Genomic DNA, 23813 nt, shown 5'->3' on the forward strand with positions numbered 1-23813 from the left:
TATAAAATTCTTGAACATAGGAACTTTATTATGTTTCACTTTTGACTGTCTTATGTAACTGGCATTTAACCCACATTCAGAATTTTTGAATAGTTAAAAAAAAAAAAAATCAGAGGTACCCCCTCCCTCTAAGTTTCCTTGTTTTTCTACATTCTATCATACCAAGTTACCAGCACAACCTTTACCCTTCCTTTCTAGTCCTCCCTATTCCATAGAACAGGTAATGTCTTTCCAATCAGAATATCATATTCTAACTTTTAAAGTAATTCTGTGGATGCTATGTCAAGTCACATTTCACAGCAAGAAAAACCCTTCAGAAGATTATTTCTCCAAGGGCATCAATTTACACATGAGAAAATTAAGGCCTGGAGAGATCACATGACAAGCACATTCTTACAAAAGTAGAGAGACACTAAAAGATAAAATTATTATCTTCAGCCAACCCTATCTGGCCTGAGTCAAAATAGCCAGTTTATTAGATTTAAATAAAGTAAGGTGTTAGAAAGACTGAAGGACAGAATCATTTTATCTTTACAACTGCTTTCTGGGAATAAAAATAAATATAACATCAAATTCCATCACTTTATTTATTTATTTATTTATTGGCAATAGTGTGTGCCCTTTTCTCATTCCTTGATCTATATATTAACTGTGGGAAAAAATGATCCCTAACATTAATAAGAATGCTATTCAGCTATCTAGTGAAATGGCATGCAATGCCAGAGTCTTGTCCTCCACTGTCATATCAGTTCAATACTAAGTTTCCCAGAAACTAATCTCAAGACAGTTTACAACAATAGTGTCATTCAGGTAATGTGGCAATTTTTCTGACCAACATGTATCTTCCTGGTTATACTCCATCCAACACAGAGACTGCCTAGAGAAAGCCAGAGTGGAGCTCCTTTGATACTTTGTGTCCCAAACTAAAAACAATTTTAATTGTACTCTAATCTTATTTCACAAGGATTCAGAAGTAATTGATAAGCAACATACTGATGATTAAATAAGGTAAGGGGATATAGTTGCTATTGAAGGCAGCCTAGTATACATGGAAAGAATATGGACTTAGGAGTCACAAAGATCTGCAGGATTCAAGGTTTTGTTTGTGTGTGTGTGTGTGTGTATGTGTGTTTTGTAAGATCTGTTAAAGGGCTTTTATTAAAAAAATTTTTAATTGAAATATAGTTGATTTACAATATTGTGTTAATTTCAGGTGTACAGCATAAAAATTCAATATTTTTTCAGATTATATTCCATTATAGGTTATTACAAGATAATAGGTATACTTTCCTGTGCTATACATTAAATCCTTGCTGCTTATCTATTTTATACATAGTAGTTTTTAATCTGTTAATCCCATACCCTAATCTGTCCCTCCTCACTTCCCTCTCCCCTTTTGGCAACCATTAGTTTGTTTTCTATGTCTATTAGTCTGTTTCTGTTTTGCATACACATTTATTTGTATTATTTTTTAGATTCCACATATAAGTGATATATAGCATTTGTCTTTCTCTGTCTGACTTATTTCACTAAGCATAATATTCTCTAGGTCCATGTTGCTGCAAATGGCAGTATTTCATTCTTTTTTACGGCTGAGTAACGTTCCATTGTGTGTATATATACATATATACACACTACATCTTCTTAAGCCATTTGTCTGTTGATGGGCACTTGAGTTACTTCCATGTCTTGGCTATTGTAAATATTGCTGCTATGAACACTGGAGTGCATGTACCTTTTCAAATTACTGTTTTCATTTTTTAATTTTATTTGTTTTATTTATTTATTTTTGGCTGCGTTGGGTCTTCGTTGCTGCACATGGGCTTTTCTCTAGTTGTGGCAAGCAGGGGCTACTCTTTGTTGCGGTGCGCAGGCTTCTCGTTGCGGTGGCTTCTCTGGTTGCCGAGCACGGGCTCTAGGCGTGCAGGCTTCAGCAGTTGTGGCACGTGGGCTCAGTAGTTGTGGCTTGCAGGGTCTAGAGCACAGGCTCAGTAGTTGTGGCACATGGGCTTAGTTGCTCTGCGGCATGTGGGATTTTCCCGGACCAGGGCTCAAACCCGTGTCTCCTGCATTGGCAGGCGGATTCTTAACCACTGCGCCACCAGGGAAGCCCCAGTGTTTTCATTTTTTAAGGATATATCCCCAGCAGTGGAATTACTGGATCATATAATAGTTCTGTTTTTAGTTTTTTGAGGAACAAGGGTTCCCTTTTCTCCACATCCTCTCCAACATTTATTATTTGTAGACTTTTTGAAGATAGCCGTTCCAAGAGGTGTGAGTTGATACCTCATTGTTGTTCTGATTTGCATTTCTCTAATAATTAGCGATGTCTACTCAAGTCTTCTGTCCATTTTTTGATCAGATTGTCTGTTGTTTGACTGTAAGTACATGGGTTTACTTCTGAGCTATTACGTTCCATTGATCTGTGTGTTTTTGTACCAGTATCATACTCCTTTGATTACTGTAGCTTTGTAGTATAGTCTGAAATCTGTGAGGGTTTTACCTCTAACTTTATTCTTTCTTCTCAGGATTGCTTTGGCAATTCTGGGTCTTTTGTGGTTCCATATAAATTTTAGAATTATTTGTTGTAGTTCTGTGTGGGTTCAAGTTTTAATTCTAGTCCTTACTTGCCCGCATATAGGATAGAAGCCTTAATATTAGTATACTGCCTCATACTGTTGATATCTAGTCTTCAGTTATTTTAAAATACAAACTCCTTGAGAACAGGACCTTTGTTTTATATTATCTCTGTATTCCTCCACATTATATTCACTTAGGTGTTCAATAAATATTTACTTAACTAATATGGAATAGATTTTAATATATCAGATAAACTTCCTACCTAATAGGTACCCTTGCTTCCAGATTCCAGCCCCCAAAGCACATCACCCCCCAACTAGCTTAAGACAAATCTGATTTTGTCCAATTCCATTTTAAAACCTTCCAAGGCTTCCAGCCCTTAAGCAGTTAAGGAAAAGTTCCTGACAAGACAAGAAATTCTCTCTTATAACTCAGACTTACCTCTGAGTAGGTACTACTCAAGCTCCAGGAATGTTCTTACCATGCCCCTATAAGCTCCTCCTCAATAGGCTAACTTCTACTAGTCATCCAGGCCTCAGTTTATAAGCCATTTTCTCTATCAAAGTCCCTGATCATAGTTCTCCAACCTTCAGCTAACAGTTAGATGTCCTGCCTCCCTAACTTACCATCTACTACTATAATGAAATGTTTAACCTGCTTCCTTAATTATGTGGTAAACTTGAGGACAGGATCATACCACTTTCAGTTTTATATCCACTGTTTACCACAGTTACTGGCACATAAAACACCTTTAATTAATATTATTTATTGAGCATGATGATAAAGTCCTGTGTTCTCAACAACAATAGTTTCCAATTTGAGAATATAATCATGTTTATTTCCCTGTTTGCTTGTAAATAACTGAGGGACAAAAACACCTGGCTGCCTAATAGATTAAAGAAAAAGATTCTGGGGCTTTATTCAGCACACACATTTACTACGACACAAAAAGCAAAATCAGCGTTATTTTTTTCAAAGAACAGAAAAAATATTTCACAACTACTTGCTACCAATGGGGGACCTGTTTTCTCTTGGTCTCATCCTCAGAGCTTACAGTTACCAAACTGGATTTGATCCTCAATTAAAACAAGCAGAGCCATGGATGATGAAAGAAAAAATAGAAAGAAGTTGCTGCTCAGATTGGAATGCCATCCTGGGACTAAAAGGTGACAAGCACCTGTTATGGATGACTGAAAAGAAAGACAAATGAACCTGCATTCCTGATAGGCCAATGGAACCACGAAAACAGCCCTGGAAGTCCTCCCTCTAATTTCTCATTACAGTGGCCCTCCATAACCATGGACGAGAAACCAGCAGATATGGCGGGCTGAATGTAATGGACTTGAGCATCCACAGATTTTGGAATCTGCATGGGGTCCTGGAACCAATCCCCTGCAGATATAGAAGGACGACTATACTTAAAGATAATGCCCCCCACCACCATTTGTTTCTACCACTCTTTTTTGGATTTCTAGAGCAACTAAATATGATTTCTGATTGATAGGAAAGACAATACAAAGTTTGAAGAATATTTAGAAAAAAGTTGGTATACCCAGGAGAATAGAGATATTCACAAGACAAGAACACTGGAAGCCATAGGGAAAAAGATAGACATAAATGATAATATGAAGTACCAAAAGAAAATGTATGGCCAATGATACCATAAACTAAGACAAACAACAAAAGACAGACTGACAAAACATATTGGCAGGGACTTCCCTGGTGGTCCAGTGGTAAAGAATGTGCCTTACAATGCAGGGGACATGGGTTCAATCCCTGGTCAGGGAACTAAGATCCCACATGCCACAGGGCAACTAAGCCCACGTGCCCCAACTACAGAGCCCATAAGCCCTGGAGCCTGTGTGCTACAACTAGATAGAGAAAACCCACATGCCACAACTAGAGAGAAGCCTGCACATCGCAACAAAGAGCCCACCTGCTGCAACTAAATAATAAATCTTAAAAAAAAATACTTTTGGCAAACAAAGCTAAAGGATTATATCCATATCAAAAAGAAGCAACAAATCAATAAGGAGAAAAATCCAGAAGGTGGTGCTTTTCACTGGAAACTGGACGATCTCAGGAGAATGGATATTGACTAGGAACTTATAAAGACTGACACCAAGAAACAATTTAGGATATACAACATCAAGAGTGACCCAGGAGCAGGGGCGGGAGCTTTAAGACAAGGGCGGCACGAAAGAAACAGGTGAGAGAGAAACCAAGATGGCGGAGTAGAAGGACGTGCTCTCACTCCCTCTTGTGAGAACACCAGAATCACAACTAGCTGCTGGACTATCATCGACAGGAAGACACTGGAACTCACCAAAATGATACCCCACATTCAAAGACAAAGGAGAAGCCACAATGAGAAGGTAGGAGGGGTGCAATCACAGTAAAATCAAATCCCATAATTGCTGGGTGGGTGACTCACAGACTGGAGAACACTTATACCACAGAAGTCCACCACTGGAGTGAAGGTTCTGAGCCCCACGTCAGGCTTCCCAACCTGGGGGTCTGGCAACGGGAGGAGGAATTCCTAGAGAATCAGACTTTGAAGCCTACTGGGACTTGATTGCTGGACTTTGACAGGACTGGGGGAAACAGTCACTCTTGGAGGGCACACACAAAGTAGTGTGCTCATCGGGACCCAGGGGAAGGAGCAGTGACCCCACGGGAGACTGAACCAGACCTACCTGCTAGTGTTGGAGGGTCTCCTGCAGAGGCGGGGGGTGGCTGTGGCTCACCATGGGGACAAGGACACTGGCAGCAGAAGTTCTGGGAAGTATACCTTGGCGAGAACCCACCCAGAGTCTGTCATTAGCCCCACCAAAGAGACCAGGCAGGCTCCAGTGTTGGGTTGCCTCAGGCCAAACAACCAACAGGGAGGGAACCCAGCCCCACCCATCAACAGTCAAGTACATTAAAGTTTTACTGAGCTCGGTCCACCAGAGCAACAGTCAGCTCTACCCACCAACAGTCCCTCCCCATCAGGAAATTTACACAAACCTCTTAGATAGCCTCATATACCAGAGGGCAGAGAGCAGAAGCAAGAAGAACTACAATCCTGCAGCCTGTGGAACAAAAACCACATTCACAGAAAGACAAGATGAAAAGGCAGAGGGCTATGTACCAGATGAAGGAACAAGATAAAACCCCAGAAAAACAACTAAATGAAGTGGAGATAGGCAACCTTCCAGAAAAAGAATTCATTATAATGATAGTGAAGATGATCCAGGACCTCGGAAAAAGAATGGAGGCAAAGACCAAGAAGATGCAAGAAATGTTTAACAAAGACCTAGAAGAATTAAACAACAAACAAACAGAGATGAACAATACAATAACTGAAATGAAAACTACGCTAGAAGGAATCAATAGCAGAATAACTGAGGCAGAAGAACGGATAAGTGACCTGGAAGACAGAATGGTGGAATTCACTGCTGTGGAACAGAATAAAGAAAAAAGAATGAAAAGAAATGAAGACAGGCTAAGAGACCTCCGGGACAACATTAAATGCAGCAACATTCGCATTATAGGGGTCCCAGAAGGAGAAGAGAGAGAAAAAGGACCAGAGAAAATATTTGAAGAGATTATAGTCGAAAACTTCCCTAACATGGGAAAGGAAATAGCCACCCAAGTCCAGGAAGCGCAGAGAGTCCCATACAGGATATACCCAAGGAGAAACACACCGAGACACATAGTAGTCAAATTGACAAAAATTAAAGACAAAGAAAAATTATTGAAAGCAGCAAGGAAAAAACCACAAATAACATACAAAGGAACTTCCATAAGATTAACAGCTGATTTCTCAGCAGAAACTCTACAAGCCAGAAGGGAGTGGCATGATATACTTATAGTGATGAAAGGGAAAAACCTACAACCAAGATTACTCTACCTGGCAAGGATCTCGTTCAGATTCCATGGAGAAAGCAAAAGCTTTACAGACAAGCAAAAGCTAACAGAATTCAGCCCCACCAAACCAGCTCTACAACAAATGCTTAAAGGAACTTCTCTAAGTGGGAAACACAAGAGAAGAAAAGGACCTACAAAAACAAACCCAAAACAATTAACAAAATGGTCATAGGAACATACATATCGATAATTACCTTAAACGTGAATGGATTAAATGTTTCAACCAAAAGACACAGGCTTGCTGAATGGATACAAAAACAAGACCCATATATATATTGTCTACAAGAGACCCACTTCAGACCTAGGGACACATTCAGACTGAAAGTGAGGGGATGGAAAAAGATATTCCATGCAAATGGAAATCAAAAGAAAGCTGGAGTAGCAATACTCATGTCAGATAAAATAGTCTGTTACAAGAGATAAGGAAGGACATTACATAATGATCAGGGGATCAATCCAAGAAGAAGATATAACAATTATAAATATATATGCACCCAACATAGGAGCACCTCAATACATAAAGCAACTGCTAACAGCTCTAAAAGACGAAATCAACAGTAACACAATAATAGTGGGGGACTTTAACACCTCACTTACACCAATGGACAGATCATCCAAAATGAAAATAAATAAGGAAACAGAAGCTTAAAATGACACAATAGACCAGATAGATTTAATTGATATTTATAGGACATTCCATCCAAAAACAGCAGATTACACTTCCTTCTCAAGTGCATTCTCTATCCTGGAACATTCTCCAGGATAGATCACACCTTGGGTCACAAATCAAGTCTCAGTAAATTTAAGAAAACTGAAATCATATCAAGCATCTTTTCTGACCAGAACGCTACGAGATTAGAAATGAATTACAGGGAAAAAAATGTAAGAAACACAAACACATGGAGGCTAAACAATACGTTACTAAATAACCAAGAGATCACTGAAGAAATCAAAGAGGAAATCAAAAAATACCTAGAGACAAATGACAATGAAAACACGATGATCCAAAACCTATGGGATGCAGCGAAAGCAGTTCTAAGAGGGAAGTTGATAGCTATACAAGCCTACCTCAAGAAAGAAGAAAAATCTCAAATAAACAATCTAACCTTACACCTAAAGGAACTAGAGAAAGAAGAACAAATAAAACCCAAAGTTAGCAGAAGGAAAGAAATCATAAAGATCAGAGCAGAAATAAATGAAATAGAAACAAAAAAACAATAGCAAAGATCAATAAAAATAAATCTGGTTCTTTGAGAAGATAAAATTGATAAACCATTAGCCAGACTCATCAAGAAAAAGAGGGAGAGGACTCAAATCAATAAAATTAGAAATGAAAAAGGAGAAGTTACAACAGACACCGGAGAAATACAAAGCATCCTAAGAGACTACTACAAGCAACTCTATGCCAACAAAATGGATAACCTGGAAGAAATGGACAAATTCTTAGAAAAGTATAACCTTCCAAGACTGAACCAGGAAGAAATAGAAAATATGAATAGGGCAATCACAAGTAATGAAATTGGAACTGTGATTAAAAATCTTCCAACAAACAGAAGTCCAGGACCAGATGGTTTCACAGGTGAATTCTATCAAACATTTAGAGCTAACAACCACCCTTCTCAAACTCTTCCAAAAAACTGCAGAGGAAGGCACACTCCCAAACTCATTCTATGAGGCCACCATCACCCAGATACCAAAACCAAAGATACTACAGAAAAAGAAAATTACACACCAATATCACTGATGAATATAGATGCAAAAATCCTCAACAAAATACTAGCAAACAATCCAACAACACATTAAAAGGAGCATACACCATGATCAAATGGGATTTATCCCAGGGATGCAAGGATTCTTCAATATATGCAAATCAATCAATGTGATACACCATATTAACAAATTGAAGAATAAAAACCATATGATCATCTCAATAGATGCAGAAAAAGCTTTTGACAAAATTCAACACCGATTTATGATAAAAACTCTCCAGAAAGTGGGCATAGAGGGAACCTACCTCAACATAATAAAGGCCATATATGACAAACCCACAGCAAACATCATTCTCAATGGTGAAAAACTGAAAGCATTTCCTCTAAGATCAGGAACGAGACAAGGATGTCCACTCTCGCCACTATTATTCAACATAGTTTTGGAAGTCCTACCCATGGCAATCAGAGAAGAAAAAGAAATAAAACGAACACAAATTGGAAAAGAAGAAGTAAAACTGTCACTGTTTGCAGATGACATGATACTATACATAGAGAATCCTGAAGATGCTACCAGAAAACTACTAGAGCTAATCAATGAATTTGGTAAAGTTGCAGGATACAAAATGAATGCACAGAAATCTCTTGCATTCCTATACACTAATGATGAAAAATCTGAAAGAGAAATTATGGAAACACTCCCATTTACCATTGCAACAAAAAGAATAAAATACCTAGGAATAAACCTACCTAGGGAGACAAAAGACCTGTATGCAGAAAACTATAAGACACTGATGAAAGAAATTAAAGATGATACCAACAGATGGAGAGATATACCATGTTCTTGGATTGGAAGAATCAATATTGTGAAAATGACTATACTACCCAAAGCAATCTACAGATTCAATGCAATCCCTATCAAATTACCAATGGCAGTTTTTACGGAACTAGAACAAAAAATCTTAAAATTTGTATGGAGACACAAAAGACCCTGAATAGCCAAAGCAGTCTTGAGGGAAAAAAACGGAGCTGGAGGAATCAGACTCCCTGACTTCAGACTACAAATACAAAGCTACAGTAATCAAGAAAATATGACTGGCACAAAAACATAGATCAATGGAAGAAGATAGAAAGCCCAGAGATAAACCCACGCACCTATGGACAACTAATCTATGACAAAGGAGGCAAGGATATACAATGGAGAAAAGACAGTCTCTTCAATAAGTGGTGATGGGAAAACTGGACAGTTACATATAAAAGAATGAAATTAGAACACTCCCTAACACCATACACAAAAATAAACTCAAAATGGATTCGAGACCTAGATGTAAGACCGGACACTATAAAACTGTTAGAGGAAAACATAGGAAGAACACTCTTTGACATAAATCACAGCAAGATCTTTTTTGATCCACCTCCTAGAGTAATGGAAAAAAAAAAACAAAAAACAAATGGGACCTAATGAAACTTCAAAGCTTTTGCACAGCAAAGGAAACCATAAACAAGACGAAAAGACAACCCTCAGAATGGGAGAAAATATTCGCAAACGAATCAATGGACAAAGGATTAATCTCCAAAATATATAAACAGCTCATGCAGCTGAATATTAAAGGAACAAACAGCCCAATCTAAAAATGGGCAGAAGACCTAAATAGACATTTCCCCAAAGACATACAGATGGCCAAGAAGTACATGAAAAGCTGCTCAACATCACTAACTATTAGAGAAATGCAAATCAAAACTACAATGAGGTAACACCTCACACCAGTTAAAATGGGCATCATCAGAAAATCTACAAACAACAAATGCTGGAGAGGGTGTGGAGAAAAGGGAACCCTCTTGCACTGTTGGTGGGAATGTAAATTGATACAGCCACTATGGAGAACAGTATGGAGGTTCCTTAAAAAACTAAAAATAGAATTACCATATGATCCAGTAATCCCACTACTGGGCATATACCCAGAGAAAACCATAATTCAAAAAGACACATGCACCCCAATATTCATTGCAGCACTACTTACAATAGCCAGGTCATGGAAGCAACCTAAATGCCCAGCGACAGACGAATGGATAAAGATGTTGTACATATATACAATGGAATATTACTCAGCCATAAAACGGAATGAAATTGAGTCATTTGTTGAGACATGGATGGACCTAGAGACTGTCATACTGAGTGAAGTAAGTCAGAAAGAGAAAAACAAATATCGTATATTAACGCATATACGTGGAACCTAGAAAAATGGTACAGATGAGCCGGTTTGCCGGGCAGAAGTTGAGACACAGATGTAGAGAACAAATGTATGGACACCAAGGGGGGAAAGCTACGGGGGTGGGGTGGGGATGGTGGTGTGCTGAATTGGGCGATTGGGATTGACATGTATACACTGATGTGTATAAAATTGATGAGTAATAAGAACCTGCTGTATAAAAAAATAAATAAAATAAAATTAAAAAATTAAAAAAAAACCAATAGTAAAAAATGAGTAAAGCTATGAATAAGCAATTCAAAGAACTGAAAAATCAAAAGGACCAACAAAAATATCAAAAGATGCTCAGCTTCACAAGTAGTTAGGAAAATAAAGAATTATAAGATCCTTTTAAAATTGATTTTATTGTCAAAGAAAACATGAGTGTTAGTGAGTTTGTGAGGGAAATAGTTACTCTCAGACTTTTATGACAGCAGTAAGAAGTATATCAACATTTCTGGAAAATAATCTGGCATTATTTATTAAAATTAAAACACTATATATTATGTACAAGATATTCATTGCAATATTGTTCATAATTGAAGACTAGAGACAACACAGATGTCCAAAATGAAAACAGATATGGTTTCATATATCTATTGCTACAAAACAAACCACCTCAAACTTAGTGCCTCAAAACAATGTCATTTCTCACAATTCTATAGGTTGGCTGGGCCATTTCTTCGCTGTTTTCACCTCTGATTCCTCTGCAGGTGCATTCAGCTAAACAGTCAGCTGGGTTAGTAGGTCCATGATAGTCCACTTTCATGTCTGCTGGATTAATCCTTGGTTCTCTCACCCTCCTATAAGCTAGACCGGCTTCCTTACAGGGCAGCTACAGGAAAGCACTCTTTGAAGTCTTCTTAAGGACTAAGCTCCAGAACTCACACATCACATCCACCATATTCACTGGCCGAAGCAAATCACAAGGCTAGACAAGACTCAAGAGATGGAGAAATAGATGGGAGAAGCAGCAAAGCCCCATGGCAAAGGGTAATGCATACCACTATGGAAGAACTTTATGGTCGTTAATCATTCTACCACAGGTAGTTAGTGTGTGTATATGTGTGTGTACTATATAGCTGTATATTTCATTATATATATGTATATTTGTAAATCTATAGTTTTATTCTAGCAATACTATATAGTTGTATATTTCATCACATATATGTATGTTTATAAATCCTGGAAATATGCTTAAAAATTAACTAATGAAATACTGAGCTATGCAAAGTAGTCAGCATGCTGGCTAAGGATGCAGGGCACTGAGGGCATGTCAGGAAGGCCAACACAGGTGTGGCCCAGAGGTGAGGATAACAGGGTGTTGTGTGCAGACAGGGAGTTGCACAGAGCTGTGGGCCCAGTGAGGGCTTATGGATCCACAAAGAGGCACAGGCCAACAGGCCCAGCAATCAACGAGGCAGGGTGTGGTAGGGAGAGAGAAAGGGAGGTGATGGTCTATAGGCAGGGAGAATGGTAACAAAACAATTGGACAAGTGATAACTATAATGAGACTAATGTGAAGCTAAGTTTCTTACCACCAGAGAAGGCATTAAAAACATGGAAAGGGCAAAGACTAGAAAGAACCCTGGGGTACTGGATTGGAATTGGAAGGATTAGGAACAAACTTCTGGTTTTATAACATGCACATAGATACAGAAATAATTATGGATGTATATTAGTACATTCTACATATATGTATGTGTATACAAACCATACTTACATACTCATACATTTCCTAGTCCCTATAAGCAATGACACCCCAGTAGCAATGAGAAACTAAGCCCCTAAATCTTTGTTTTTAAACACCATATTTTACAAAAACAAATAACAATAACAAAAACCAAACAGGGCTCCTTGAAGAAATGGCTGATTCCAGGGCTAGACCAGGCAAAGTACAAGACGAACCAGGAACAGTATGTTCTGCCAGAAGTGCACAATGAATGAGATGGGAGCATGATAAATAGGCACAGGAGCCAGCTTGAAGGGGCTCCCACTGGCTAAATCAGGGACAACTTAAACAGCAAAATAAATAATGATAGTAACAAATCACAACACACTAAAATCAAAATCCACAAGTCCTTACTGATTTAATAAACAAATAGGGGAGAAAGAAAAGTTCTACCTTACAGTAAAATACCAACTAATACATGTAGAAGGAATAAAAAAAATAGAGAAATATAATTATAAAAGTAGTTAATTCAGGTGGGAGTCATCACTGATACCTACACTGAGGCTAGTGAGTAGAGGTTTGATAAGAATCAAGATGCATAATTTTGGAATACCTCTCCACAAATTTTGATCAAATACAAAAGGACACCAATATGATCCAGGTGTTAATCACCAGTAGCAGCATGATTTGACATCATATGCCTGTGGATGCAATGCACCGAGACAGGCACAGCCCCACTTCTGTGGTATTCCTGCTAGAAATGCAAGACTCGATTGGAGTCACGAGGAAATATCACATGGACCTAGGCTCAGGGTGATCCTACAGAATGTACTATCTAAAACTGTCAAGGACATGAAAGATGGAGGAAAATGAGGCTGAAGAAGTCTGAAAAGACATGACAACTAAATACAACATGCATTCTTGGATAGGATCCTAGATTAAAAAAGAAAGAGATATTGTTGGGATAGTCGATGAAATATGAATAGGTTCCTTGGACTAGACAGTAGTGTTGTACCAATGCTTATCTTCCGACTTGGAGGGTTATATAAGAGAGTGCCTTGTTTTTGAGAAATAGACACTGTAGTATTTATGGGTGATGGAACACCATGCCTACAGCTTGCTCCAAAAGGTTCTGAAAAAGACTATGATAATGGGTACGTACCTATGTATTTATACACACATATACAAACATGTATGTAACATATATATGAAGACAGAAAGAGAGAAGACAGGCAATGGAAGAAATGCAGTAAAATATTAACAATGGTGGAATCTGAATGAAGGAGATAAAGGAGTTCTTTGTACTGTTCTGGCATCTCTTCTATTAAGTTTTAAATTATTTCAAAATAGTTTTTAAAAATGTGATTATTAATATGTGATACAGAACATCTGGTGTTACAGCAAATGATAAGCAGCTACTGTCTGAGGCTAGGAGATAGAATGAAAACCCTGGCTTAATACGTTTATTTACATAACATTCCTTTACAATACCCTGAGGGGATACACAAATAGGAGGGCAATGTTTTATGCCTATTTGGCGTAAAGGCATCTCAATGTTTTTAAGTGAACTTTCCTTTCTCTTCATGGATTTTAAACAGGCATTTTACAGTTCAATGAGAAAAGGAATTCTGACTTATTCATCTCTGTGGTCCCAGTACCTAATGCGTTTATGATTTTGTCAGTTATGTCTTGAATAGGAATTCTATCCCCAATATTATTCCAATCAGAAAATACAGTGATCCTACCAAATGTAAAATAGATAGCTAGTGGGAAGCAGCTGCATAGCAGAGGAAGATCAGCTCGGTGCTTTGTAACCACCTAGAGGGGTGGGATAGGGATGGTGGGAGGGAGACGCAAGAGGGAGGGGATATGGGGATACATGTATACGTATAGTGGATTCACTTTGTCATACAGCAGAAACTAACACAACATTGTAAAGCAACTATACTCCAATAAAGATGTTAAAAAACAAAACAAACAGTGATCTAAGTACCAAGAATTCTGTTACACTTAAAGGGAAAAACTGTATATGTTAAGCTAAAATATATATGTCAGACTGAGGATCGAAAAATATCAAGGATTACCTTTCTTAGGAACTTGGAGGAGGAATAATTATATGCTCTACAGTACTAAAAACAAGAATGTATAACCAGAAGCAAAAGGCCTTAGTCTAAAGAATGGCTAACTGTTGACAGTTTTTGGTTAAAACCAACCGAACAAACAAAACAGAATACAAATGAAACTTGGTGAAAAGAGCTGACAGTGGATGATCATCCTTTAAAAAATTTGAGAGGGTCTGAAAAACAATTAGGTTGAACCATATCAAACTGCTGATAAAGCATATATCCTACTAATAGACGAGTAAGGTCAGTTTTAAATATGAAGGAATACATTTTCATTGCAGAAACCAAAACTCTCCAAGGCATCAGAGAATTGTCAAAATTGAACTGAGAATGTTTAAAAGCTGAATAGGTTTCATGTAGCTCAATACTCTGTCCTTCCTGGAGAATACAAACATTTTTTAGTACATTTTCTAGGCTCTTGGTCCCACTAACTAACTAGAAGAAAAAAAAGTTATGCATGCTTGAAAATCTGCGTTACAGTTAACCATAATTAACTTCAGAACTGTCTTTTCAAAGGTTTAAACAACAGCTGAAAATTACATTTTGATACTATATAATTCATCTGCTCTAGTAAATAAAAGATACTAATACCTTATGAAATTAGAACCTTTCTACTCAAAGCATTATTAACCTGATCTGACCAAGGAGGTGAAAGACTTATACACTAAGAACTATAAAACATTAATAATGGAAATTGAAGATGATTCAAAGAAATAGAAAGATATCCCATGCTCTTGGATTGGAAGAATTAATATTGTTAAAATGGCCATACTACCCAAAGCAATTTACAGGTTTAATGTGATCCTTATCAAATTATCCATGACATTTTTCACAGAACTAGAACAAATAATCCTAAAATTCCTATGGAACCATAAAAGGTCCAGAATTGCCAAAGCAATCCTGAAGAAAAAGAACAAAGCAGGAGGCCTAACTCTCCCAGACTTCCAACAATACTACAAAGCTACAGTAATCAAAACAGCATGGTACTGGCACAAAAACAGACATATGGATCAATGGAACAGAAGAGAGAGCCCAGAAATAAACCCACACACCTACAGTCAATTAATCTTTGACAAAGGAGGCAAGAATATACAATGGGAAAAAGACAGTCTCTTCAGCAAGTGATGCTAGGAAAGTTGGACTGCCGCATGCAAATCAATAAAATTAGAACACACCCTCTCACCATACACAAAAATAAACTCAAAATGGCTTAAAGACTTAAACATAAGACATGATACCATAAAACTCCCAGAAGAGAACATAGGCAAAACATTCTCTGACATACATAAATCATACCAATGTCTTCTTAGGTCAGTCTCCTAAGGCAATAGAAATAAAAACAAAAATAAACAAATGGGACCTAATCAAACTTACAAGCTTTTGCACAGCAAAGGAAACCATAAAAAAAACACAAAAAGACAACCTACAGAATGGGAGAAAATATTTGCAAAATGATGCGACCGACAAGGGCTTAATTTCCAAAAAATACGAACAGCTCATATAAGTCAACAACAAAAAAACAAACAACCCAATCCAAAAATGGGCAGAAGACCTAAATAGACATTTCTCCAAAGAAGAAATAGATGGCCAATAGGCACATGAAAAGATGCTCAACATTGCTAATTATTAGAGAAACGCAAATTAAAACTACAATGAGTTACCATCTCACACCAGTCAAAATGGCCATCATTAAAAAGTCTACAAATAACAAATGCTGGAGAGGGTGTGTAGAAAACGGAACCCTCCTACACTGTTGGTGGCAATGTAAGTTGTTGCAACCACTGTGGAAAACAGTATGGAGGAGCCTCAGAAAACTAAAAATAGAATTACCATATGATCTAGCAATCCCACTCCCAGGCATATATCCAGACAAATCTATAATTCAAAAAGATACTTGCACCCCTATGTTCATAGGAGCACTATTTACAATAGTCAAGACATGGAAACAACCTAAATGTCCATCGACAGATGAATGGATAAAGAAGATGTGGTACATACATACAATGGAATACTAATGAGCCATAAAAAAGAAAATAATGCCATTTGCAGCAACATGGATGCAACTAGAGATTATCATACTAAGTGAAGTATATCAGAAAGAGAAAGTCAAATACCGTATGATATCATTTACGTGTGGAACCTATTGGGCTGGCCAAAAAGTTTGTTCGGTTTTTTCCATAAGATCTTACAGAAAAATCCGAATGAAGTTTTTGGCCAGCCCAATAAAATATGACACAAATGAACCTATCCATGAAACAGAAACAGAATCTCGGACATAGAGAACAGACTGGTGGTTGCCAAGGGGCAGGGAATTGGGGGAGGTATGGAGAGGGAGGTTGGGGTTAGCAGATATAAGCTTTTATATAGAGAACAGATAAACAGCAAGGTCCTAGTGTATAGCACAGAGAGCTATATTCAATATCATATGATAAACCATAATGGAAAAGAATATTAAAAAAAAGAACGTATATATATGTATAACTGAATCACATTGCTGTACAGCAGATATTAACACATTATAAATCAACTATACTTCAATTAAAAAAATTTTTTTAAATCACCTACAGGAAAAAAAATAAAAACTGTTAAAACTATATTACAAGTTCTTCCCCTTAATGAGAAATCTTAATGTCAAATCTTTTCTAGCATATAAGAAGTAAAACAACATTCATCATTACTATAAACCAGAAATCTGTATGGGTTTTTTTTGTTTTTTTTTAAAGTCTGGTTGGGGGTCATGAATTAGGTTTTATTTCAGGCCCTTTGAGGGACAAGAGAAATGAAAGACTTTTTTAAAAAAATAAATTTATTTATTTTATTTATTTATTTTTGGCTGTGTTGGGTCTTCGTTGTTGCGCGGGGTTTCTCTAGTTGCAGTGAGCGGGGGTTACTCTTCATTGCGGTGCGCGGGCTTCTCATTGCCCTGGCTTCTCTTGTTGCAGAGCACTGGCTCTAGGCACGTGGGCTTCAGTAGTTGCAGCACACGGACTCAGTAGTTGTGGCTCGAGGCCTCTAGAGCACAGGTTCAGTAAGTTGTAGCGCATGGGGCTTAGTTGCTCCACGGCATGTGGGATCTTCCCAGACCAGGGATCAAACCCGTGTCCCCGGCATTGGCAGGCGGATTCTCAATCACTGCCCCACCAGGGAAGCCCTGTGTGGTTTGTTTGTTTGTTTGTTTGTTTATTTATTTATGGCTGTGTTGGGTCTTCGTTGCTGCACGCAGGCTTTCTCTAGTGCAGCGAGCAGGGGCTACTCTTCGTTGTGGTGCGCAGGCTTCTCACTGCCATGGCTTCTCTTGTTGCAGAGCACGGGCTCTAGGGCGTGCGGGCATCAGTAGTTGTGGCGCACGGACTTAGCTGCTCTGCGGCATGTGGGATCTTCCCGGACCAGGGCTCAAACTCGTGTCCCCTGCATTGGCAGCCAGGTTCTTATCCACTGTGCCACCAGGGAAGCCCCTCAGTGTGGTTTTTAAATGGAGATAAAATACTTCTTAGGACACTTCTAAGAATTAAATGAGATAATGTAATAACTAAATGCAGGGTAGCTAGTGTGAATTAAGTGCTCAATAAATGGTCTTTACTGTGTTAATTCTTATAGAAAGGATGTGAAACAACCCTGAAATACGGTCAAGTAACTTAAAAACCTATTAGAGATGTCTGTAAAGGCATATGGATAAAATCGCAGTCAAATATCTAGACTGGCAAATTCAGGGAGGAAAAGAATCTTAACTTATTTATCCTTGTAGTTCCAGAATCTAACATAGTGCCTGGTACACAGAGTAGGCATTCAATAAAGTGTACTGAAATGAAGTGAGTATGAAAGTAAGTTATCTGGAAAAGAAAAAAAAAAGAGGTAATCTGAGGTTGTCTGAAAAATAAACGTAAAGAGTCACCAAATTACTATTCCCTAAGCAAATCACACTTTGAGAAAGAAAACCAAATACCTAAGCATTTTTAGAACCATGCACAGAAAATCCTCTCAGACTGGTCTTTTTAATAATGACTGAGTCACTCTCAAATCTGTTTTGGCAAATGTGTCATATATAAAGTTCAGTATTAGAGAGAAGGATTTTTAAATTTCATCTAAATAAATGTTCATACCCAAAGAGGTAAGAAGTACCCAAAACACTGAGGAATCTTTCCTAACTTCCATTCAAGAAGAATCAGACTTAATTCATAGTTCTTCCATCTATTTATACATGAAAATTAGCTTGAGCTTTTACCTACAAGTTGTAAATACACATATTTCACTTTCACAAGTTCAAGTGCACCCCAGAAAAGGAAAAGGAAAGAAAGAAAACCAACTCTCTCAAAAGTGGGCAGTGCTATAGGAGTATAAAAGAGTAGCAAACAAAACTTCTCTCCCATGTCTCAGCAGCCACCTGATAGAGCCCACACTTACGGCACGGTCTGCATGGTTTCAGAACACTTTCATATTGAAAACTCAAAATTCCCAGTGCAATGGGCAAGGGAAAAAGCATAAAGTGAAAATACAGTCCTATCTTTTCCACCCTACGTCCAAGAATAATAGGGGTCAATTTACTGTTTCTAAAAAGGACCTTTTCAAGTTATTGCCCATCACATCACTACAGCACCCACTCTTCTTATTTGCAAACTGATCAATTTTACGAAAAGCAAAAACCACACCCTCAATAATACATTCAACTCTGTGCAATGCTTGGCTTCTGACACAAGCCGGTAAAGTACAATTCCAGACAGACAGCTGGAGATACATCTTTTAAGCCTAGTTCAAACTAAAATCTGTGAACAGTGTGCAGTTACAAATCAAATAATAACCTCAAATCAACTGCTAGAAGAAGGTTTTGAAAACAAAAAATCATTATTAAACACATTTACCTTACTTAACAAAATGACGTTTTCTGAAAAAAATAACCAAAGCTACCAGTCTACACTACAGAGTAATTTAGAGAACAATAACAAAGAACCTGTAGTTCACAAAGGAAAATCATTCTTAAATTATCATTTGCTTACTACAGTACCTGGAAAAGTACAAAATGCATGAAGTCAACTAAGAACTATTGTCCAGTCACTGACAGCATTACAGTTACTTTTTAGTCTAATTTCTGGAAAGTTCTGCTGTGGCAGTTTAAAAAGGAAACCAAATTTTAACGAGAAAAAATGCCTAGTTGCAAATCTGGAAATACACGTTGAAGATATTCACAGTTAATTTTTTTTTTTTTTTTAACTAAGAAGCAGGAAGGTGACAGGCACAAAGGTGTGTAACATCTGTAGATGGTTGAGCCAAATCAATTTTAAAAGAAAGGTCTCTATGGAATTAAGGATTTAAGATAATATCTTGACAAATATAATCTGACGTGATCAAAAATCACTTTAGTTTTTTTAACCACTAACAAAGCAAAAACTTCCAAGGCAAAGATTTTCACATCATAGACACACACACTTTAAATTAAGAATTAAATGTAAATTCAACACACTAAAAAATTATCTAAAGGTATCCAAAACACATTTGAAACATCAGACTTTTGTTTTCACACTGATTTCTCAGACCTCCTAGTAAATCTCCCCCGGAATGGGTCTTCATTTCAATACAAGGTTGTTCAATATGCCACTTCGTGTGAATAGAGCTTGTGAGACATCCTCAAAACCTCCTCGGGAGATCTTAATCACAGCTCTAATTCCAGTTTCCTGCGACTCAAACAGCAACGTACAGAAAACACCTTATACACAGGAAGGGAGAGGAATGAAGGTCCAGAGGAAAGGCCCAGTCTTTTGTGGTGGCAGAAGCTGCAAAAATAAAGGTTCCCTAGAGCTATGTGCCCCTATCCCCACCCATTATAGCCCTTCACTTTCATCCATCCACCCGCTCAAGACTCTCGAGCTCTCGAGAACAGCCGAACCCGTGGCTTTCCACGTCTCAAAGAATGGGCGGGGGAAGCTGTGAGGTCCGGGGTACAAACAGAAAAAAAGGGAGGACACAGATCCTTTGAGGACAGAGGGACAAGGAGATGCATCCAGATGGTGAGGATGGGACGTGCTACCGAAACACAGAGGCTTGCAAATTCGCTGGGAGAAGAGCTCCCAATGGGTCAGACAGAGGATGTTGCCTGTTCAGGAATAGGGACACACAATCCTCCACAAATGAAGGGAGGCATATTTGTAGGAGTCCCGGGAGGGCGTGAACTCGGTAGCGCTGAACTCGGAGCCGAAAATAGGCTGAGACAGCCTCAAAAACACCGGTACGGCGAAGCTGAGACTTACGGTTACTTCCCGAGCTGAGGGTAAGGGTCGGATGGACTCCGCAGCTCTGCAGTTCTGCCGCCCCTGCCTCCCGCGCCGAGCCGGTGTTCTCAGGTACTCCCTGCGCCCCACCCACCCGGGCGGAAACCCCTCCTCGCCCTGCGCCCCCTCCTCGCCAACCCCGGTGCGCCCGCCGGGCAAAGGCTGCCGGGGCCGAGGGTGCGCCCTGGAGGCCCGCGGGGAACTCAGAGAGAGCTGGAAGCGCCTGCGGCGAGGCTCAGACTGGGCGGGCGCCCCCCATGCCTCTCCGGCCGCCGCGCCGCCTCACTCGGGGGAGGAGAAGAGGGGGCGGTGGCTCTTGCCTCCGCCTCGCGGTCAAATACGGCTCATGCTCCAGCCTGGCACGCGCGTGCAGCCCGGGCGGCCCCCCTCCCCTCCCCCGCCTCCGGTTCAGCCGCTGGCGCGCCCACTGCCGCCACCACCCCAGTCCCCGAGCCGCCCGCCACCAGCCCCAGACAGCCCGCAGCCCCAGCGAGAAACTGCAGGAACGGCAGCAGCTCGGCAGCCGACCCGGAAGCTCTTCCACCGCCAACCGCGAGGCTGCGAGGGGCGTGAACCCGGAAGCGATTTCCTCGCCCCGGTAGCATCAGGATGGAAAGCTAAGGCCTTTGCAGATCTGGAATCCCCCTAGTTTGGGGAGGGGGTGAGGTGTGTGTGGCGCTGAGCTGAGAGGAGATGGAAGGCCAATAAAGAGACTGTGGACAAGAGGCTCTCCGAGTCCAGAGATCCGAGCTCTTGAGGCGCGAGGTGCGGAGCGCGGCCAAACACGTCGGGCAGCTTCTGGTGGCGACCGAGTGTTTTCCTGTCACAGGAAGTTGGGCCTGGCCGCTGGGAAAGTGAAGGGAAGGAGAAATGAGAAAGCGGTGACGGTCCCCCGCCCCCCAGGTGACTGTCCCACCCACTGAATTGAATGTAGCGGCCCGGGAGGTCCTCGGCCCCCCGCACGGGTGAGACGAGGAGGAGCACGATTCAGACGCCAGCGAGAGAAACGGAAAGGTAGGAGGCCGAACTATCTCCATCCACATCTAGTTTTTCCAGGCAAGGACTTTACTTCTTACAAAGACGCCAAAGACCCTTTTTGGGTGGCGGCTCTCGGTGCAGAGAGGCGTGCACGTCCTTTTCCGTTAGTGGACGCTGATGGGCGGTGGCGGAGGAAAAACCTCCTAGGCAGAGTGTTGATTTTTGTCATTTCAGGAAAAGCGATTCACAACTTGTCCTTGCAGCTCACCGCTCCTCTCTGTCCCTCTCTCCATCTTTTAAGGCTTTGGGCTTTACGTTCTTTGCTCATTTCTCCATGGTGTTTTTAGCTTCACCAGAAATCTTTGATCTAGCTGACCTGACTCAGGATCTCACCTCCATGATTCCCTTCTCACTCTTGGAGAGTTTTTGTGTCTTCAGTTTGCTTGCGAATGCTTCTCTCAGCATCATGTCTTTTAACTGCTTTGATGTCCTCATCTTATTTTGGGGGAAATGTCAAAAACTCAAAAATGTTTTCATAACAATCGAAAAACAAATAATTCATTCCATGATCTTTTCGACTTAAACCCGAGTTAATGTGTTAGTTGGTTTCCCCTTCGAACTGGGTTGAAGAACTACAGTAGCAGTTGATATAAAGCATATTTAGATATACTACGGATGATATCATGCTCCCCCAAATAACCTCCTTAAATATACTTGTAGGAATTCATTTGTTTCCCAATTCCACTATTACTTAGTTCCTTCTCTGTTAGCCAGATTTAGTATAATTGCATTCAGAAGTTATTTGAAGATTATTAAATATCTTAAATTACAGAATAGAATGTCACTTAACAGAAGAAAAGTACTTGAAAATTACCGATGGTACTTTTTGATACTACCTGATGATTGGTAGAACTGGTTTAAAGGACAAGGACAAAGCAAGCTGTGTTAGAAGTAGCACCAGTGACTATTTTCTATTCTGCTTTATTATTACTTCCTCTCTTTTTATTACTATAAACCAATTTGAGTGGCAAAAGGATGAAATTTTTAATGGTCAGCATATCCCTGTAGGGGTATTCTTACAGATATTTAGTTGCCATCACTTCTCTCTAATGTTACAATGCTTTAAAATATTAAATTGTTCCAGGAGAGTGGAGAAGTGGCCAGTAACTTAGCTACTCTACCTCAGTTTTCTTCTCCTGTAAAATGGAGATAATAATAATACCCACTTCATCAGGTTTGGGGAAGAATAAAATGAGTTAATGCATGTAAAGCACTTAGCACAGTGTCTAGCACATAATAAACATTATAGGTGTTAGCACTTATTCATATTATTTTAAAAGCATAATAACATGGGTTTTATTAGGTTGAGAAACATTGCTTAAGGATGGAGGAGAAGGGATCAGGAACATCCTACAGAACCCTAAGATAATGCTCCTTTTTTTGTTTTTATTCATGAAGTACACTTTCTGATCATTATTGGTAATTTCTATTAGCATGTACATTGTAAATCATCTTGTTAATTTTGACTTCTGGTAACTAAATTTACAATACCTATATTCACGTACTGAATCTTCTCTTTTTCTTCATTGCAAACAACTTTTAAAGTTCGTCCATCTGGGGAATTCCGTGGCGGTCCAGTGGTTTAGGACTCTGCCCTTTCATTGCCTAGGGCCCAGGTTCAATACCTGGTCAGGAGACTAAGATCCTGCAAGCCTTGCAGCACGGCCAAAATAAATAAATAAAGTTTGTCTATCTGTACTGTATATAGCAAATGTTTCTCATTAAAGACATTATTGGCAGTTTGTTCAACAGGACTGTTTTTAGTAAAGATGTTAACAAACCTCCCCCCATGGGGACTAAATGGCATCTGTTCACCCCATTTCTCCCCAGTCATAGTGACGAGAAATGCCCCTACAGATTTTCAAATGATCCCAGGTAGGTATCACTCCTAACTGAGAACCACTTCTACATATCTGTAAGGCCTTATTAGTCAGGCAGCATATTATCATTTATGCTTAAGCATTTTCCAGAAAATGCCACATATTTCCTATACTTAGTCACTTGAACCTTTATCTAAAATTCAGTCTAAACACATTACAAGCTCTAGTTATAGCTTTTTCTGTTATTTTTAGCTCAAATTACCCTCTTCCAATCCTTTTGCATGTGTTTCTGCCTTAGCAGTTTTGCCTTCATATATTAGTAGTTTCTGTTCTATTCCTCACTTAAGCCTTTGTTTCCTTCTTTCATGTCACTGCAAGTATGTATATTTCAAACATTCAAGTATGAATATTTCTTGAAACTCAATTTTTAGAATCTTTGGGGTACATTAACAT

The 23813-nt window shown here is 39.3% G+C and overlaps 2 protein-coding genes across 13 annotated transcripts in view; one reads left to right on the plus strand and one right to left on the minus strand.

Annotated features, from left to right (window-relative positions):
• The window catches only part of ANKIB1 (ankyrin repeat and IBR domain containing 1), a 138086-nt gene extending 117434 nt beyond the window's left edge, over window positions 1–20652 (minus strand). For 5 of the 6 annotated variants that reach the window (XM_082398225.1, XM_082398224.1, XM_082398223.1 and 2 more), the window contains exon 1: window positions 20482–20652. The gene's annotated coding sequence lies outside the window, so the exon portion shown is untranslated. Of the gene's footprint in view, window positions 1–19770; window positions 20133–20481 lie in introns of those variants that run through there. The other variant, XM_082398222.1, reaches the window with a different exon arrangement.
• A 439-nt stretch (window positions 20653–21091) lies between these two features.
• KRIT1 (KRIT1 ankyrin repeat containing) overlaps window positions 21092–23813 on the plus strand; it is a 46501-nt gene continuing 43779 nt past the window's right edge. For 3 of the 7 annotated variants that reach the window (XM_082398328.1, XM_082398324.1, XM_082398326.1), the window contains exon 1: window positions 21092–21516. The gene's annotated coding sequence lies outside the window, so the exon portion shown is untranslated. The remainder of the gene's footprint in view (window positions 21517–23813) is intronic. The other 4 variants (XM_082398330.1, XM_082398325.1, XM_082398329.1 and 1 more) reach the window with 2 other exon arrangements.

The sequence above is a fragment of the Balaenoptera borealis genome, assembly GCF_965194805.1.
Source record: "Balaenoptera borealis genome assembly, chromosome: 7".
Classification (NCBI taxonomy): domain Eukaryota; kingdom Metazoa; phylum Chordata; class Mammalia; order Artiodactyla; family Balaenopteridae; genus Balaenoptera; species Balaenoptera borealis.